Here is a 21,147-nt window from a genome sequence, read left to right on the forward strand (position 1 = left end):
TTTTTTTCTTGCTTAATTCGAAAGTTTATCAAATACCTATGGGAGAAATGTTGAAAAAAAAAATTTAAATTGATTATTTCATTGAAATTTTTGAGTTTAAAGTATTGGCCAATCACAACGCAGACTGTGGGCGGGTCAGCCCACCTCTAGTGTAATCACGCCCACCTAACATGTAGTCACGCCCCTTCCAATGAAAACCAGTTACGGCTGATCAAAAAAGCGTATTAACAATAGTGCTTCAATACCTTTCTCTTATTTTTCTAAATCTTTTATTATTTTCTCATATTTTATTAGGTTTTTTTTTTTTATATTTAAGAAATATGCAAACAAATTAAGATAGTTTTTGAATAGTTTTCGGCAATATTCGATAGTTTCACTTTAGTTTCTCATGAAAAAATCTCGTAGACGACTCACATGACTTTTTCTTACCATAATTTAAGAATATAATTGAATTTTCTTGTAACTTAGAATTAAAAATAGTCACATAGTGAATGATTAAAACAAATTGATCAACGATTGAAATTAAATTAATTCGGTGATTGAAATTAAATATAAATTAAATCCTCCGATTTAATCATTATTTTTTTAGTTGAATTTGAACGATTGAATTTGAAATTTAGTTCACTAAATAATTGTCTTATGATTAAAAGTGCGATTAATTTCGCCGAATATTATAATTGACGTAAATTTGAAAACTTTTTTTTATAGCAAAATTAATTTTAGACATTCTAAAAGACTATTTTGGTGCATTGTCTAAACTAGAGAAAAAAATATAGTAAAAAGAAGTTGGTGGCTGATACATGCAAGAATTGTTTTTATTCTTAAATGTCAAAACATTTTATATGACAAACTCACAGGACTTCCTCTTACTGTTGACGTAATTCGACAAAAACTTATTGTCACCGACCTCTGGTTTACACCTAAGTGTAAACTGTCACAGTTGAACTTTCTTTAATTGGTCATTTTTGTGACGTAGACGACCAGTACGTGTAAAAGTTGAAATTCTAAATCAAATAAACCATAAACTTAAAATTTAAAAGCTGCTTTATCACTAAACTTTTCCTTTAATTGGTGAAAGTAAAAATAAAATGAAAAATTACTGTAATTTTTTGATAGAATGACTAAAATATTCTTCAATCTCTAATTTTTGGTTGTGCCTCTAAAAAAAAACATAACAAAAAACTTTTATATCATTTTAGTTACACAGTTATAAAAAAAAAAAAAATCATTAAATATTGTTTTATTCGAAATATTTAATCTATTTTTAATTGTTCAGGGCTATTAAAATTGTTAAAGTAAGTCTTAATAGCTACTCGCGTTTAAACGTTTATCATTCCCCTCTCTCTCATCCACACGGTTATCGCTGGAGTAGGCAGTGTAGAGACAGTCGCAGACTACTTTACATTCTTGCTAATTGGTCTGCGGCGCACGCTGGAGATGGTTAATGCTGGACCAACATATATTTTTGTTACTTAATGTTATTGTAGTTATTGAATCTAAGGGGAAAAACGTGAGTGTATGAGGGAGAGGGAGAATAAAATTGATACTCCTAAAATTAAAAATCCACGATCTTATTGTTGAATTTCCGGTGGTGATACGAAAGATCGTATCGATTTTTTCTTTTTGAGATTAGAACTATTTCCATACTTTTTTTTTTTACTGTAGGAAGAGAAATTTAAAATGTAACACGGTAGTTTGGTTCGCCATCACGTTTGTTAAGATCTAGTCGAACAGGTGGAGTAGGATTTATCGTGAGATTATAAATTGAGATAGGAAGGAGATCTTCTAATCGATATGACCCTTACTTCCTCTTGCCGCCGAAAAAGTATGAAAGCTCATTTACAACGGCCAGCCAGTAAAGCCCATAAATTTATTCCAACACGTAGACACACTTACATTTATACTCCCCCACAGCTTCGCTTTAAGAATGTAGTATGTATCAGAGAGAAGTGAAAGAGGAGTTGTTTAGTTCGCGCCATCTTTGTTTTCTTTGCAAATTTATAGGCACATAAAAAATTCATTAAGTGAAAGATATAATAAATCAATTAAAAAAAAAGGAAAAGAAAAAAGAAAGGTCTAAGTAAAAGTATAATTATGAAGACGAAGTAGTAAAATGTCAATCAAAGTTCTTTATTGATTTATATAAAATATGTGTACGGGGTGTAGCTTACAGCAATTTTTTTTTTTTTTTTTTTTGCGCATAAACAGCTGAGGTCATTAGCGCCCGGAGCTTTTTCCAGTGCACTGCCGGCCTCCGGATAGTGTTCTCTCGTTACAGTTGATCAAAATAGAAAATTGATCCTTTTTATCTTTTTATTCAGTTCCGTTTTGATAAAAAAAAAGTAGCTTTTTAAAACACTATTTTAGTTGCCGTTTCGAAAGTGAATTCCAAAATTTGACCTGATTGCAAAGCTTTTTTATTAGTATTGATACTTACTTGATTGAAGTAAGCATTAACTAACACTAAATAAAATAAACTTATTTTTTCAGGCGGGCTTTACTTCCAACTACCAAATTAGGTTCCGTGGACGGAGGCGACTAGCAAACATACTTTACTATAAATTTCTCATATTAACCATTAAAGGTGTAGACTGGGAATATAGCCTAGTACCGCAATACATCTTAGCTTTGCGGGTCTAGCCTCTAACCGTTCAGCTATCGTGGCGCCTAAGTAACAGATTCTCTTCTCAAAAATATTTTGGATGGGCTTAGCATATAATGTGTAAGCCACACTGCCTAATTCTGCTTTCCTTATGTTATGACCGAGTAATATGGTTGAAAAACGGATTGCTGAAATAATTGCGAAGAAAGTACAGTAGCAGTACAAATAGTTGATTTATTAAAATAGATCATAAAAAGATAAAATTATTTGTATTAAAGGTATTTAAAGTTCAGAAGTAGTTTGACCTTTTCATTGACAATGAATGATTTGGAGTGTTTATCTTTTACTGCTGCGAATGGAGGGCGTGCAAACAGTGCAAGTAGTACTTTCCAAACAGGCGGCTTCCTTTTTGCAAAAAAAAAAATAAATAAATAAACTTGTGCATTTATAAATATAAATATATCTGTGAAGGTAATTTGTTTTAAAGTTTTGTTTGTATGTTGGTGTTGTTTGTAATCTTGTCAGATAGTGGTATTTGATGAATATTCATTCGTGTAATGTGGATTTGAAATATCTACTGGTAAACTTGATACCCATGATTAGACAATAAATATTTAACATTTTTATCCTTGTATAAGATGAATTATTACTAGGCGGTACAGGAAGAAAACAGTAAACTCATCTCACCACGAGCTCCATTGATTGCGCGTAGGTTTTTTTGGTATTAAATTTGTCATAAATATTTATTAGGGTAATTGTAGTTCCGGTGAGCTCTCTATATTCTATTAGTGATAACAATTTTGGAGGGGGCCTCACATAACATGGGGCTAACTCCTCTCCCATTCGATGTACAACGTCAAGACCCCCAAACGGCACATCTACATAAAATTCCGAATCGAATGACACCTCATTCATGAATATCGGTTCGCGCGTTTAGGTGCTACGTAGTTTACAAAAAAGGTAACAACGACAACAACAAGAACAAGAACAATTTTTGAAAATGCCATTTTTGCTCATTTCCATCAACTTTTTTTTTTCTCGAAATCTATAAGATCTGAATTGTTGCAATTGAAATTACAGCTGTAAGCGAGGATTAGCCCTATAATTTAAAGAAAATTTGTGAGTTTTATCTTTTACAGAAAAAAGAGAAAAAAATTGTCAAAGTTGGGTGTTTTTCAACGGTACAGCTTTTTCGGGCAGTTTTTGACGATCAACCCTACCGGACAGTATTAATACAGTACCAACCCATTCTCCTTATAGTAAATTTTTTATTTCAAGTTTACGACGGAAGTACCATTTTAAGGCCCCCCTTTGAGTTCGAAAAAAAAAAAGGTTTCTACAAAATTTACCAGCCGGAAGTGTCTATTTTCTGATTAGATTTTCCACCATTTTCGGCATTTTCTTGAAAAGGAGAGAGGATGTTATTTATTTATTATTATTTCTATCCACGAATGCTCATTGCAACTTGTTCATCTACAACTTTTACTTTTATTGCAATCATTTTTCCAGCAACATCCTGCTTTAATTTTTCTGAATAAATTTTATAGCTTTTAGTGATTTATAGTTTTTAGCGCATATCTGTTAGGTACTAACGTATCCTGTATTTGAGTAAAATTCAATAATATATCTTTGACTAAAATTAAATTGAAGTGTTCGTTGAGAAGAAGACGTTCTGCAAAATTAAATTTGACAAGACACTGTATCATTGAAGAGGGGGGGGGGCCTTGGGGAATTGGGAAGCGGTTTGGCACCGTAGACCATTCATAAATTTAAGGCTGGAATTACAAGTTTAATCAATTTTGGCACGAGTAAAGAATATGGTAAACAGCAAAATTGAATATTAAATAACAAAACAGCAGAGGGTTATTTATTAATTATCAACTGACTTCTCTTTTTTTGGTAAAGAATTAACGTATATTTAAAGTCACTATTATTTTATTTTTTGAACGGCCACCCGCAGATATAAAGGAAATTGATCCCTTGATGGATGAGCACATTAACTTTTCCAAATACCTAATGAATGCACTATGTTCTTAACGAGCCGAGTTTAAAAATAATCTGTTCCCCCCCCTGTAGGCTCTCCTCTTCTTGCTGCTCTCCTAATCTATCATCTAACCTCCTCTCTCTACACTCCTGATATGGTCATCCCACTCTTGCTAATGAAGCGGACACGCACAGTCTCATAAAAAAGTGCATCGAGTTTATTTTGTGAATGCACATTATTTGAGTAAATGTCTGTTTTATATTTTTTTTTATTTATTTATTTAGTGATTATTTGATTAATGTTCTTATATTGGACTGATTTTGAACAACTTTTAACAAGTTTTTAAGTGGCCATTTTGGGCAATAATAAGTTTAAAAAGGCTTTTAATAGATTCTTCTTATTTTCTCTCTAAGAACTCTAGAACTATTGTGAGGACAGCTAAATGCTAAGTTTTCCGTAGATAGTTTTGTCTGTTATTAACAACCTCAGTTGGTAATAAAAGATTGCTGCAAGAATAATCTCTTCCAAACTCTAGGACCTTGGTAGCAACCGCCAGAAAAAATAGCCCTACATATATATATATATTTTGCCTTCCTAGAAGATATTTCTACCTCTCCAAATCTAATGTGACCATGAAGTGGCAACAGAAATGGACAAAAAAGTTGAGACTTAGGGAGGGATAAAACGAAAATAACTAGCCAGTTGCGTTGGTTTTGGCCAAGTACTAAGAATGTTGGAGGTTAGTTAGACCTGGCGAGGAAGGTGTAAGAGGTGTTTGAAAAACAGATACTAGGAACAGAGAAAGGCCTTGAAAAACTTGGGATCAGCATGTTCCGCAGAATTTTCCAAGAGAAAGCTTGAATTTATTTTAACAAAACCTGAAGTTATAGTTATGGAATTCTATTTCATGAAAACGCAATGTTTAAACAAAAAATTGATCAATACCACAATCACTACAGTAAGAGTAGTTCGTGTGAATATGAACACCAGATTCGTTTTGGCCAGAAAGATGGACTCTTAGTTTAATGATAAAGAAATGAAGTCACCAATAGGAACCACCAAAAAAGACTATAATATAACTAGAGACAATAATACGAAAAAGTGTATTTCAATTTAAATTTTTAAATTAAATAATAAATTTATATAGATAAATTTTATTGATCCAGCGGCTACATAAATATGGAATTAATAAATGCATTATTTATTGTTATTATTTTATTTTATTGTCATATTTATTATTAATAAAAAAAATAGAATTCATATAAATCATTGGTTAACTAGAGAATGAAGAAGGGAAAAATTGTAACGTTAGCAGAATTTTAATAGTGTAATTTATTGCATTAAGGAATGAGGTGTGGTTCAAGGTGGCCGGGTCGCTGAAAGCCCAAGATTTCTTCTTTTTTTGTTTCTAATTAAGGCGCGTCAACATTTATGATCATCGGCGCCCGGAAGCTTATCAGAGCATCTTTACACAAAATTCTCTTTAAAGTAGGCCGTGTGAATAGGTCTTATAGGTAGCGAAAATCTTTGACTTTAATCTAACAGCTTATAGCGTGCTTTTTCTGACTGAAGTTAATCCTACTGAGTTAGTTAGGGTAAGTGCTGTAGAGAAACTGGCTGGTCAGTCTCGAGTCCCATGCCGACTGAATCTGGCCGTTTCCTTTTTAAACGACTTGAGATAAACACTTCCGTAGGATGGTTTCTTCTTCCAGGCCGTGTCCTGATTGAAGCAATTGGAGAGGTAGAAAAATAAAGCCTGTAATATCCTGTTGTCGCAAATTTTTCATGTGATCCCCGTTTGGTAAATGTTAGTCCATAATATACCAAAGTAACGAGCGGCACCACCCGTTTCCTTCCCTCCAAAAGCCCTAAAATATATTACTGGGCCGGGGTGCTTACCAGATAAAAGAGTTTAATTATATGCATGCCTGTTCTGAAACTTCCTTATTTGTGGTGTCATTTTTTGGTATCTGAGGGTGGCTTTTGGGGAATGGGGTTCATCGCCGCCGGAGAGGGTTGTTGTGTGAATGACGTCTCGTCAAAGAGACGGGCATATAGAAGGGTATATACAATATTTCCTTGTGGGTCGTCCGGGAGTAAGATGTATTAGCACCCAAGGGTGGGTACTCTCAATTGACTTTCTCTTCCTCTCGCCCTAACTAGAATCCTTTCCTGGTTCTATTTTAATGTGGAAAACTATTCTACAGAATCTATTAGGGGAGCATGGAATGGGTCAATGGTTTCCATCACCCGGGAAGGGTGAATAGTCTTACCAGATATCTCGTCTCTTGCGCGTTCCTCACTTACTGGTTACCTAAAATCTAGATATCATAAATTCAACCAGACCCCACTACATCCTTTTCACACAGGATTAAGAACAAACAAGTAAAAAGCGTGCAGTCTGATTCTAGATCTTAAATTATAAGCTATTAAATTAATGGCGAACTATTTAGCGCAAATTGCATTCAGTTACACATATGTATTTTTTCAAATTACATAGTTGCCGCAATAGGGCTGACCGCAGCCAAACTGGGCTGGGCGAGATAGGAGTAGTTCCGGGTCATGTCCCATTACACTACAAACAGTAGTTCTGTCTAACTTGCCTAATAGCCTCTCCACCTCAAACAACCGCTGGAAGTATTAATATCGCTTTATTAATAATAATAAATGACTGAATATAACCATGTTAAAATATTTGTTTCAAGGTTTTTTTTATTTTTATTTTAGCCACATTAGAGAAGGCCAGTTTATTGTAATTTTTAATATCTTAAGGGCATTGGCTTTTTATATTGTGAAAACAAATATGTAACAAGCACGATTCGTAAGGAAAAGAGCGTATTTTTTGTTTTGATTTTATCTTTGCTAGAAAAATGAAGATAAACGAAAAATTGTTGCGTTCAAATTTGGTTTATTTGCCTCCAATAAGAATTCCGTACATAATTAAAACTACAAATTTAAAAAAAAATTATATTAAATTTGATATTATTACAGGTAAGCCGTTTTGGATGGAGATCTGGTAGAAGGAGACTTCAGACGAGTTGGAGGATGTTGAGTATGGATGTCAGAAGTCGTCAAGATAGTCTGAGCCGCCTGCCAAAGAATTGGAGGCCCATGTTCTTGAAATAGCGCCAAGGAATAGACAGATAGGTAATTACTATCACAACTCCCCTTAATAGACTTGGAAGAATGTTAAAAAACATTTGGCGATGTTGATGACGATAGTCGATGATAGTTTTAAGTGTTAAGAATAATTAATACATAAAAAAAAAAAAAATTATACTCTCGAAAGAATTTCATGTATCCGTTGTGTTTTTTGACAGTTAACTACCGGTTGTCTTAAACCTCCTCACTACAAAGTTTTATACAAGTTAATTTTTTAAACATCACTCAAAAATTAACGCTCACAATCTGTCCAGGATCTTGGCTACTTTAATTATATTTCTGCATAAATAAATTGAGTTAAAAAAGAGAAAAAAAAACCGACAAACACCACTTCCTCTAGCCTCAAATTCAATTTAGTTCGATAATTATACAATTAGGTCAAAAAAAATGTGGTCTTTCACACGTTATAGAGTCTTGCTATAGAGAATTCTCCAAATATTACAGTTTTCTCTTCAACTCAACCAGCTCACATAACCACATCCTGAAAAAGACAATAAATCTGTCGAAACTTTGGCCCACAGACGGAGTTGCTACTTTTAATTTCGACCGAATAATCCTTGCTAGTTTAATCCTAAATATTATCGGTTAACAGTAACTAAAAGATAATGCAAATTCAATAAGTAGTTCGTTAATTTGTTTGAGAGGAGTGAAGTTAAGGAACGCCTCTAAAGTGCTGTTTTAGTTATCTTACAGTTCTATCATCAGTAGTATATTTCATAATGTAATGCCCAACCTGAAATTCTGAGTAAGGCGACATGGTAGCCGAGCAGATATAGGCTAGACCCGCAAAGCTAGGATGTATTGCGGTACTAGGCTATATTCCCAGACTAAACCTTTAAATGGTTAATATGAGAAACTTATAGTAAAGTATGTTTGCTAGTTGCCACGTTAGCCGAGCAGTTAGAGGATAGACCCGCAAAGCTAAGATGTATTGCGGTACTAGGCTATATTCCCAGTCTATACCTTTAATGGTTAATATGAGAATTTTGCAGTTAAGTATGTTTGCTAGTCGCCACGGTAGCCGACCGGTTAGAGACTAGACCCGCAAAACTAAGATGTATTGCGGTACTAGGCTATACTCCCAGTCTATACCTTTAATGGTTAATATGAGAAATTTTGCAGTAAAGTATGTGTTTGCTAGTCGCCTCCGTCCACGACACCTAATTTGGTAGTTGGACGTAAAGCCCACCTGAAAAATTGGGCATTACTTTACTTTTTTTGGGGGGGCCTGAATTCCGAGTAGAAAGAATTTCTCAGTATACCTGAAGTGCACTTTACTTTTTGCATTTAACTCTGTAGTTAAAGGACCCATCATTTGAAAGTGAATAAAGCTTGGATTCAGACCTGTCAATCAGTTTGATTTGAGACTTAATTTTTTAAGTAAAAATACGGTGTGGTTCCTTGGGGAACTATGACTTCATGTTTCCTTCAATGTAATCATCTGTTACAAGAAAAACTTTTGTTGAAGCTGACTTTTTTTTTTTTTTTATATAAATTTTAAATTAAAATAGAATCAAATTACGTAAACTTCGGTCTAAAGAAATCGTTTAAAGTGTTCACGCTAAAATTTTCGTTAACATGATCATTAGAAAGTTTTTACGAAGAATACGATAACGTAATATCTACTATAACGTCATATATGTATATATAATATAAATTACCGCTATAGTAAATCAAAACACTGTCTAATAATGAGTGAGTGGCCTGAATTAGTTTTGCAAATTGCCCAGATGTATTTCAACTAATTCGTTGTTTTCGCCCACGTTAACACAAAAACACATTACAAACCTCTATGTAGCCGACTACATTATAAACATATGGAATGCAGAGTGTAGGATGTGTGTAGAGTATATCTTTTATTAATAAATATACTTACCAAGTAGATAAATAATATTAATAAAAAAAGTTTGATAAATAATATTCAAAATTTATGATGAGTTTGCAGGAATGAAATGATTTATTTATTTATTATTATTATAATGAAAGATTTTATATATTAAGTTTTGAAATGTAGCCAGAGAAACAAGATGTTAGCGTTGCTTTAATTTGAGCGGTAGAAGCTGCTGTACCCTCTCTACTTATGTCCGCCAATGGCTGTGGTACCAAAAAGGTACCCGGGGACTAAGTGGTTTAGTGATTGAATCGGATGAAATAGATTTGGTACTCTTACGGCCTTCTGGGCGGTAGTTGGGACCAAGCCGTCATTTCCTGTCTGCTTTTGGTAAAACATCTGGTGTGAGTATGCGCATCTGTATGCACGAAGTTTGTAGAAAATCCTAGGAGCCATTTTTAGAAAATCTCAATAGAGTGAACAATCCATGGATTAAAGACGAACTTCGGATTTTAAGGGATTTCCTTCAAACTCGTGTAATTTTAGCTTGAAATTTAATCCTCCTTAATAGTACAAGTTGTAGGTCCGTACATTCCCCAAAAAGTAACACATTAACGGGAATCTAATTCATTCACCTCCTCCTAGAAATACCCCCTAATCAAGTTTGCCGGGAAAATTGTTTTAAATAAAAGATTTCCTAAACGATGAATCACTATACGATGTAACAATAAAATTGTAGACGCCCTTATTAGAGAAAATCCTCAAGTACTGGAAAATTCAGTAAAATTTCACTTCTGGTCAGCTAATTTTTCTTATAATTTGGAAATTTAGTCTCACATTTGATTCTTATTAACATTGTATATGAGTAAAATAGCAATTTAGAGGCACCCTCCATCGAATTTTTCAGCAACAAATGTTTTTAATAAAAATTCAGTAAGAGCTTATTCAAGTTCTAAATGTGTAAATGCTTTATTCATAGAGGAATACATTATGCGTACATCATAGTGGTTTTATAAGATCACGAAATAAAAGATGCATTTTGAAGAAGAAGATTTTTAGTGTGTATGTGTGTGTAATAGAACCTTAGGTCAATGGAGTGATTTTAAAAATCATGCCCAGAAACCATCTGATCTTTGTAGTTCCTCAGTTATTATGGCACAATACATATGCAGCAGGCCGAGGCAATAATCTCAGCCAAGCTTAATCAAAAATGCAACTTCAATAGGTACTAAACTGAAGAAATTTTACGGACATAATCTATCTTTCAAGTATGTGAGTTGGTAAAAAAAAAAAAAAGAAGAAGAAGTTTTTACAGACTGTAACAAATCGATAATAAATCGATAAGAATCATCAGAAGAGCTAGGCCATCCATAATTCTGATATTCAAGGTAGGGGAAAACGGTAGATAATTTCCAAGTCTCTTACTACTACTACTTACATATACAGATTGATCGATCGATTGATTATATCTGAGACCTTCAGATCTCATGAATAGAAACTGTTAATGTCTTACGTACAACCTTCTTCCCCCAAAGTTGAGAATGGTCATAACGAAATCTAGTACTCGAATTGATCGTGAATATTAAAGCTATTCGTGTTTTTCGTACCAATGTCTGCTTTACTCTCTTCACGTCCATGAACACATTATCTCAAGAAGTAGCCAAAGATGTGTTACTTAACCGGGTCTTCCTTTAAAGCGCTATTCCAGTATAATGTACGAGGAGGGCACTTGTCTTAATTATTATTTTTAAAAAAAGGGTATATTTCAGAATTTAAAATTTGAATTTTTTCTAAATTAAGCCTACCTGGAAATTCTTATACCAAAAACGTTTAGCCGAAATATTGCAGTTTTATGATCCTGGATAATGTTAGCAATAATAAAATATGTTTAAAACAAAATCGAAAATAAACATAAGTTAGAACGCCGAGAATGGTCGTGAAAGAAAGTTGTTCGTAAGTAATCGTGTTTATTCGTCCTCAGAATTTATAGTATTTCTGGTAAAATTCAATTTCGAAAATCGGTCACAATCGCCCATATACTCCTTGCAAGTTAGTAAGAGAAAGCAATAAATACAACATATAAATTTCAAAGATACCTGTCAAAAATAATTCATTTTCTAATTTCTACAATTTTTAGTTAAATCATCAATCTTTCAAAAAAAAAATAAAACAAACAAAAATAACAGCTGATGATTTTAAGCAATAATTTATGAAATAAAAAATAAAGATGTTTGTAAAAATAAGACAGTAATAAATTACATTTATTTATTTATTTATTTTTTTTGAAAAAAAAAAGAAAAGTTAATTTTGTTAATTTGGATATTTTACAGATTACGCTGCAATTCTTTCCGCACATCATTCTTCTCATTTCTAGACAGTCGAATGGAAGATATACCGCAAAACTGGTTAGAAAATAATTGAGAATTTCCAAAAATAGAAATTTTAATTTCAATAATCATTTGAAACAAAAAACAAAAATCATATGTGAACCCACAAGAATTTTTCTTGTCACAGTTTATGTACCTAATTAAATTTTCTGGAAATATAGTATATAGAAAATGTGGTAATAAGAAAAACCAACAGAATAGTTGTGGAAATGTGGTTAGGAGGTCCGCAGAGCTGGATAATACGAATATCTTTCATTTTATTTGCCTAGAATGCATGTTTTTTTTTTTTTGTATCTCCGACCGGCTCGCATTTTCTTTCATCATCAGAATGATGTAAAGATTTCGTCTTTAATATTTTTGACGCGAACTATACTTGATGACTAAGTCTCGGAAGATATAAACGAGACAAAAACATAGATGAAAATCTTTACACCAAACTGATGTATTTTTTTTTTAATTTCTTTGAAAAATAGCTCCAAAATTTTCATTAAATTTGGTCATGCGCAGAAAGTAACACAATCTAGGAGTTCTTAAGCGGAGAGGGAGACGCGAAGGAAGTTTTTTTTTTTTGTTTTACATAAAATTACAATTTAAAGTACGAACAAACATACTGAAATTTCGAAAAAATATCGTGAGAAATTTGAAACAAAATGTAGGTATAAATATGTTAATAAAACAAATTATATTGATGAGGTTTTTTTTTGAAAAATCAGATTTCATTGAATAGAACTTACTAATTATTTATTATTTAAGTAGCGAAATTCATAACTTTGTTCATCACCTGTCCGTCTAATGTACAACCATTATCTATCTTTATTACCTAATTGCCCCTGCAATTAATTTGGCAGTAAATATATATATATAAATACGACTTTCAAGAGATACTGATTAATAGTTTGTTAAAAACTGTGAGGTCAATTACAAAGGTGTTTTTTTGCCATTTTTTTTTCTTTCTCATTCTTGGTTCTTCTGCTGCTTAAATTGGTTTATTAATTTTACTTGAATATTAATATTAAAGGTTTATTAAATATATTAAAGTCATATTAATTATAAAAAAAAAAAAATTAATAATAATAATAGACTTTATAATAAAGTATAAATTAAATTACCATAAAATTATGATTCGTCCTCAATTTTAATGGAAAGCATTCCAAGAACTAAAATAACTGGATATTAATTTTTAAATATTCCAAAATGTTCGCTTAGGTAATTAGGTTTTTTTTTAAAATATTGGAAAGACCCAAAGCTCGTAGAGGTCACCTCCCCATACCCCAAATGGCCAAGCTTTACAAGCAGGCAATCCCATACTTCGTAAACCCTAGATATTAAAAAGTTACCCTTGTCACCCCTTAGTGCGTCATCAAATGGAAACTAAGGAAACGATTTTTAGCATCGCTATGCGAATTTATTGTATTTGTATTTTTATTGGCGCCGGCGGGAGAAAGAAAGTCGTGTGAGTATTACGTGGCTGATTTTTTAAGTAATTTTTTTTTTTTTTAAATACGAAAGAATACATAAATAAACGAAAAATAAAAAAAAAACGATAAATTATTAAAGATGGTTTTTATTTATTTATTAACAATGCACAAATTCCATTCCTTTTTCGCCTGAAGGTATGTAATTATCGCACGCCTACATTTAACTGGGATTTCTTTTTCTTTTTATTTTATATTCACGCCCGATGGGTGAATTTAATGTCTGCTGTGGCGAGGAACAGAGAGAGAACGATAGAATTAGAAGAAGAGGTCGGAAAGTGAGGGAAGAATAAATTGAACCAAAAAGAAAAAAAAAAGGGAATAAAAAATCGGCCTAATTGATTTATGCTATTTCTTTTTATTTACTATTTATTTATTTTTAAAAGATTATTATTTGTTTATAAACAAACGGACAAACGGCTTTTTTCCGTTATTGCCATTATTTTCAATTATAAATTATCAAGTTTTTAATAATTATAATGAAAATTCTGCGGTACATAATTCAATTTTTTTTTTTTTTTTTTATGTATCGTTGTATTAGGAACTCATTACTCTGATTTTACTCTGGTTATCTCCACCTTAACTCTGAATGCGTGTGTAGTAGCAGTGAAAGTCGAGGAGACATATTCCATGAAAAGTGCCAAAGCTACCTACGTTTTTTTTTTGTTTTTTTTTGGTTTTGATGTATACGAAGAAATATTGTATGGGTGAAATCTGGAAATAGTAAGTTTAACCAGTTAACTGTGTTTCGAACCTTTTTGGAAAACGTGCGCCGTACAAATTAAGCGATAACCCAGAGTATGTATGTTTGATATGAAATTGAGTTGCTGCATATAAACGAATCCCTGGACCAGATGATCAAATACAAACAATTATGTTAGGGAAATATCTTGGCAGGTTAGTGTAACCCACGACTCAGCAATTCGGATGATCGCTACATCTTGAACCTCGCACATGAACCCAAAAAAAAGCTCCGCCTCTTGAATACAGGTAAATAGGGAATAGAAGGATCCTCATCCCGTTTTTTATAACCAGCCACTTACTGCGTAGTCTAGCCTAACACAATATATGTTTCAGTGATGACTAATATAAAAGAAGGATACATTTACGAAACTAATTCATGCTATATCTATGTTATATCTATTAGTTCTTTTTATTTCAAGATGGCCTCAAAGTATTCCTAACTTCTTGCAGTTAACAAATATATCTTAGTTTATATGACACGTTGGAGAAGTTACAGAGGTTTTTTTTTATAAAAAAGTTGTTCAGACTACCTGGTAATACATCAAATTATATCATTAACTTAGAGTCAGGATTACATACAATGCTTACTTTCACGCTGAAATTACATTTGAAATATATTTTGAAAGTTCTCAAACTCCCGGATCATAGACTTCCCAAAATAATAGCCAAACAAGTAATTGCCAACAAAGTTCTATGGTGGGAAGAATGTGCAAAAATAGGCTCCCAATTGCAGACACCGTACTCCCAAATGGAAAATTTGCTAACTGGGGAAACCTCGTTGGATACTTTTATTTCGGTAGTGCAACAGCAAGAGAAAGAGAGCATGGTGTCGCGTGCTAGAATGGGACAATTTCATAAACTGTATCCCAGACTGCTATAAGAGGTAGATTATGTCCGTAACAGGACATTTTCTGAGGCACAACTCATCATGCAGGCCAGATCTGAATCGCTGTACCTTAACTACTGGCCTTTTAGTACGGAGTCTGGGCAAGAGTGTACCCTGTGCAAACTATCTGAGATTGAAGACATTTTCCACTTTATTGGGATATGCCCCATCCTGGCTCCATATAGATTACAATATCTGGGAGGGAAAAAGTTAGCACAGGAAGACGTCATTCTTTTTCTTAATGGGAAAAATTGGGACCACTTAGCTAAATATTTAAAGGCAGCTTTACTATATAGAAGACTGATTATGGAGGAATTCCAATGCATTGTTAATTTATTTTTTGGTTATGTTTGTAAATTACTTTGCTGTAACTTAGTACCGAGGATGAATTATTTTGTTGTATTTCGATGTAGAAACTCGGCAGACGGATTTTTATCCATGCTGAAAAGTGTTTTTTTTTCTTTTTCTTTTTTTCTTTTATTTTAATCTTTGTATCATTTGAAGTAAATAAAACACTATTATTGTTATTATTATTATTATCATTATTATATATTTTAGTTTTAACTAAACTAGCAAAATTAACTGCCGATGGTCACTACTGAAAACGCATGACGAATATACTCGTCGTAAAACAAAATTTTACACTTAACTGGTTAACATAATCGAAGTAAAATTACTAATTTAAAAGTGGGAGAGTATTGTTCATAATGATTAGTGCATTGATACTCGCTTAGAAAAATTGTGGGTTTGAATCCAGCTGCTGATCCTCCTCTTCAGCTGATCTTGAGCAAAGAAAGAGAAAGTCTTGTTTTAGAGTTCACGCCAGATTTTTTTATGTTGAACAATTTTATGTTCTTTTTAATAATAAAATTTTATTCTAGTACAGTATTTAATTTTATTATTATTATTATCATCAAATGCGCACATGTAAATAAAATAAAAAATCCTAGTTAATTAGTATTTATGTAAGTACTTGTAAGTGTTTACTCTGGAGGAAGGAACATAAACATACTTACCCATTAGCGTTTAAAGACGGGTACAGAGTACGTGCGAATTGCAGGGCGCTCTCTGTCGGTGTAAACAGTGCACTAATAAAGTATAGAGAAGATATGATAGTGTAGCATGCAGATACACTCCCATGTAATACCTGCATATGCACATGTTTGACCGAATGACGCGCAAACACAAACACACTCCTGTTTTGTTCAAGTGTGAGTAGTTGCAGGCTGGCGATTACACTTACAGGCTATAGAGGTTTTTTTCTTTTTACACTACTTTAATACATTTGTAATACATTCTGGTAATTGGATGTGATCTTGCACATCTGGGACATGGATCAAGTCTTTACTCAGAACTTGTTCGCTTGTTCCTCATTATATCTATTCTTTGTGGTAAATTTGATGATGCTGGAATGTTCTAGAGAGAGACTGGAGGAGAAGTTACTTCTATCAAGGATACTCTTCTTCTAGTCTGGGTGCTACAATGCTTGTGGGTATGTGAGGCAGGAGAAATGTTGGCCAAATTAGGCGCACCAAATTTTCGTACTAAACCAGAGCCGTTGGCGGATCTCTTCTAAGGAATGGACGGCTTCACGGCATTCATCTCCAAGGATGAACTCTGCAGGAGGTCGGTATTCTAAAAAATGATGATTAAAGATCTGATGATTCTAAGTTTTTTGATGGACCTCATGGTGGGTTGGATTGCCTACTGGGCGCTGTAATTTAAAAAGAAAATTTGACGTTTCCATCTTTTAGAGATTTATAAGATAGTGGAGGAAACTCCCCGAGATCTTCAGTTTGGGTGTGGCGGCTGATTCTAGCTAAGTATTTGCTTCAATTGAAGTTCAAAGTAACTGGAATCTCAATCCTCTAATTAGGACCATACTAATCTCGAACAATATTATGCCCAGTTATGTTTTAAGAGAAAGTATGGAGACATACGAGACTTTGGTTGGTCAGATTTAATATAGTGCCCAGTACTGTACTGTGAAGGCACTTCTTGTTTATAGCCTAGTTAACCTTACTTTTACGTACTCGAGTACAAGTTCTGAACTCCTGGTAATTCTTTACGTCGGCTTTCTTTCATCTGTAGGATAACTAACCCTCCCATTAGTACTAACTAATAAGGGAACTTGCAATAGTATAGTGAAACAGTCCTACACAAACACTAAAACATACTTCCACTGGTGCATGTAATTATATTGCCCTAAGTAATGTTTTACAATATATTATATATATATATATTGCGTACCTCAACAAATTATATGTGCTCATTAAGTGCGATGACATCACTTGGATAGATTTTTAGTTGCACTGTCAGTCCTACTGCTCTTTACTTGTAGTTCTGTTGTTCCTCTATTACTAGAAGCAATCATTATACCCACGTACGTAAATATTGAAAAATCTCTAGTAAAGTAATGACAGTATTTCTAGCAAAAGCTGCCAGAAAGTAATTCCTGCCAGAGGCACTTCCAAGAGTATAATTTTTGGTTGAGGAAAATTTAACGAAGTTTTAGGATGTTGTTTGGTTTATGACCAACAACATAATTTATTCAAGCTACTCAATTTTTTTTCTTTCTCCTAAGTGATTTCTCCTACAAGTAAGAGAAAGTTTTGAAATTGTTAACCCATTGTGTCAAATTTTCGTAAATTACTTTATACTGAAAATGCATAAAAACTAAATCACCGGGTACCTTGAAACCTCATTGCTCTTGTATTGCATACTGATTTTTGTTTAAATCTTTCCCCCTCCACCAATGAAAATTGATGCGTAGGAGGATGACAGGGAGAGAAGGGATTTCAAGTTTCTCGCCAAAGTGACGTATCTCTGGTTACGGCTCTATTGAATTAGTATGAGTGGTATGTTCCAAGTTTTTGCTGAAAATCAGCTTCTTTCCTGTATCAAATCAAGTCTTGAGAGAGCCTTGCGATTTCCCCCTTGAAAGTTACGTGGTTATCAAGTAGCAGAAGAGGATGGATGATGATTTTTCTTGGCATGAGAGGGGGGGTGACAGGTTCTTCAAATATGCTGCTGGTTTCTCAAACACAGTGAGATTTTCCCTTGATTTAACCCTGGGTGGTTACCAGAGTTGGATGTCCTTCTAATGCTCTTTTATTTCTTAATTTAGGATTAATTTCTTAGTTTGAGGTATGTTTTTGGTGAAGGTGTTGCAGATTGGAGACCAGTGTGTGATTATACCAATCTTCTCATTCTAAAATTTTGCCTGGGAGAGCCTCAATTTGGAAGAGACATTCGTAAAACGTTCGGGGATACGTCAGGAGAGGCACTAGGAAATGGTGCATTTCACCTAACAGGCCATCCTTTATTCTACCCTGGAGCTTTCCTGCAAAAATGTTGGTGGGAAATGTAACCTATCTAAAAAAAAATCCTCTTCTCTTTAATTCGAGGTGGTTTCCTTCAGAATATTTAGTGAAGAGGCACTAGCAGTGGTTACCTACATCCCAAGCATCCATTTCTCTGACATGGAACCCACTTTTCTTCGGACCACTCAAAAATTTCTGGCCCTAGTTATTGTTAGAATTCTAAATCCAACTGAAAGTGTAGTGTTTTTTGTGGCGTTTTATTTTGTAATTAAAAAGTAGGCTTGATCAATAAACATCCTCTGAAGAACTTAATGCAACGATTACACTAAAGGCCGATCCTCCAGTTTCATCTAAACTATGTGGGTAGTTAAATATTCATTAAAATACCTGGGAGAGACTTTAATGAGTCCAACCATCACAGGTAGTCTGGCGGTGCAACTGTTTATAACTTCAAATTACTTTGAAAGGAAGAAAACAGATTAATTACAAATTAAATAACGGAGTCAGAAAGAGTGGATATTTCCCCTCCACCTCCACATCCACTCCTTCTAGTACTAGAAGCATGGCGATCTATTTTCTGAATGTCATAGCCTTCAAACATATTTCTATTCTTATATGGAACCGCGGTGAGCTTTCTCTCTAACTTAAGCCATCCTTAGAGTTATGCTCTATGCTCTGCTAATGTTCAAGCGGGGCGGTCAATTAGTTCTTATCCACAGGAGCCTTTGTAGATGAGAAGGCGTTGATCGTGCCAGAGGGCAATGAGCCAGTAAGACTGGGTTTTTTCTCTTCTAGAAGGAGGTACGCCGTTGATATATCCGCCTAGTTTCCTGTCTCATTAGAATTAACATGCTACGTTTGCACGCACCCTCTTCCTCTGAGTTAGCAACCGATGGTAATTATCCCCTGTGGGTATGGCAGCGATATAATATTTTAATATCCCAAGATTTGTTAAGTGAATCTAATGATGTTTAATACGATATGAAAGTAACTAAACTAATACTTATTCTGATTTAATTTTAAATTAATCATTATCCTCAGTGCTGACAAAATAAATTAGTCCATTTGAGAACAGCTGTACTTTTTACGTTCTCTTGCTAGATTATAGATGGAATTATTACACATATGGTTAGAGGAAATATCTACTTTTAAGGTCCTCTTATTCTGAAAAAGTGATTTTTTAGAATATGTAAGTATCTCTAAGCTCAAAAGCTTAAAACTTTAAAATTTTGGTAAATCATTTGGCCAAGCAATGCAGCACCTGAGATTTATTGTAATGATTGTTTATTGTACTAGTGGGAGTCTCCACCTGTCTTCCTGATGGAACGAAATATCAAATTATTATTATTATTATTTTCATTTATTTATTTGTGAATCTTAACCTTACATAAATTTTTTCGTGCTAAGGAAATCTCAAAATATGTATTTCCAGTGGAAACACGACAAAAGAAAAGTTTGCAATACTTCCTCCTTAAGTAAAATCGAATAAATTCGAAGGATGATGTAAGATTGTGAGTACGTTTCTCGCGAATAAATGGCGGCGGTTTCTTTCTAGATCATTTCTTATTATTGCCCCTATAATTTTTATTCCTTTCCTGGATGCCACGAAGAGTAGAGGAACTAATATTAATTTGCGATACCAATAAGACAGAACACCTATAGCCGCTAGATCTTGAAGAAAAGAAATATATATACATACATATGTAAAACAATAATAATCACCATCTTAATGTAATCAGTTTCTCACTTTGTGACTTCCCATATTTTTGTACCATTATTTAATAATATACAACCATATATTTATGTACTCTCCCTCACCCCCCTTCTAGAACACTACGTGAGTATTTATTACATACACAAATATTTATTACATATGTGACTTCCTCCCAGACACACACCCTTAATTCTCAGTTTGAAGTAGCAATCGTATTTCTTCATGTATGTGATGTGCTCAATATAAAGTAGCACTTATTTCATTTTTATATTGACACAAAATATAGGGATTTTATTGAGATAATTATAGGGGAGGAATGGTCTTCACTGTTCACTGGTGAAATCTGTAGCGCATGCCCCCCCCCCCAAACTTTGCAGCTCTGAAGTCAAAAAGTAAAAACAAAAAACACAAAATTGTAATAAAATTATAGCTTTCTTTTACACGTCCTTTAAAATTTCTGAGCAGTGATAGCAAAATATAATTTCATGACAGCTTGATCAAAATTTCTCGAAAAACTGCTCTGGATTTTATAATAGGTTATTTTTAATAGAAGATTTAGGCAAGGCATTAAATAAAAAAAAAAAAAAATGGACTTCTTGTTTCCAAGGGTATATATTCCATTGTGGCCACATAAATGGATCGTTTTGTGAATCCCTAATTAGGGAGACTAGAGAGAGACTACTCACCCTATAGCGACCCTCCCAGGAGAAGAAGCCACACTAGGAAGAGCTTTTGGAGCCGGTAATCAGAGATAACCACTCCTCCCCGCCACGACGGACTAAATTGTTGGACCTTCTCGCACCTTTTTTTTGGTCCAGAATTCGTGGACTCCTCCTTCTGGAACCACTGTATGATACAATTACTCTCTTCTTGTTAATCTCCGTTAATCAACATCCTTACTGTTAAAGTGGACAGAATCTACTTACATCCTTTAGTTTTTTTTATGGTTCCATCGAAAAGCATTTCCAGGCATTTTGTTTGAATCATTTTTTTGGCAATAGCTAATTTACAAGCAAGGAAAACAAACCCAAATTTATCA

The 21,147-nt window shown here is 33.6% G+C and overlaps 1 long non-coding RNA gene across 1 annotated transcript; it reads right to left on the reverse strand.

Annotated features, from left to right (window-relative positions):
- Positions 1-797: 797 nt before the first annotated feature.
- Positions 798-11,868, reverse strand: LOC141453074 (uncharacterized). Its single transcript, XR_012457766.1, has 3 exons — positions 11,676-11,868; positions 1,101-1,159; positions 798-1,004 (listed from the first exon to the last, which is right to left on the reverse strand). It is a non-coding gene; the product is annotated as an uncharacterized lncRNA (long non-coding RNA).
- Between the last annotated feature and the right edge of the window lie 9,279 nt (positions 11,869-21,147).

The sequence above is a fragment of the Rhodnius prolixus genome, unplaced genomic scaffold (assembly GCF_049639745.1).
Source record: "Rhodnius prolixus isolate KJV_2025 unplaced genomic scaffold, Rpr scaffold_1, whole genome shotgun sequence".
NCBI classification, from domain to species: Eukaryota; Metazoa; Arthropoda; class Insecta; order Hemiptera; family Reduviidae; genus Rhodnius; species Rhodnius prolixus.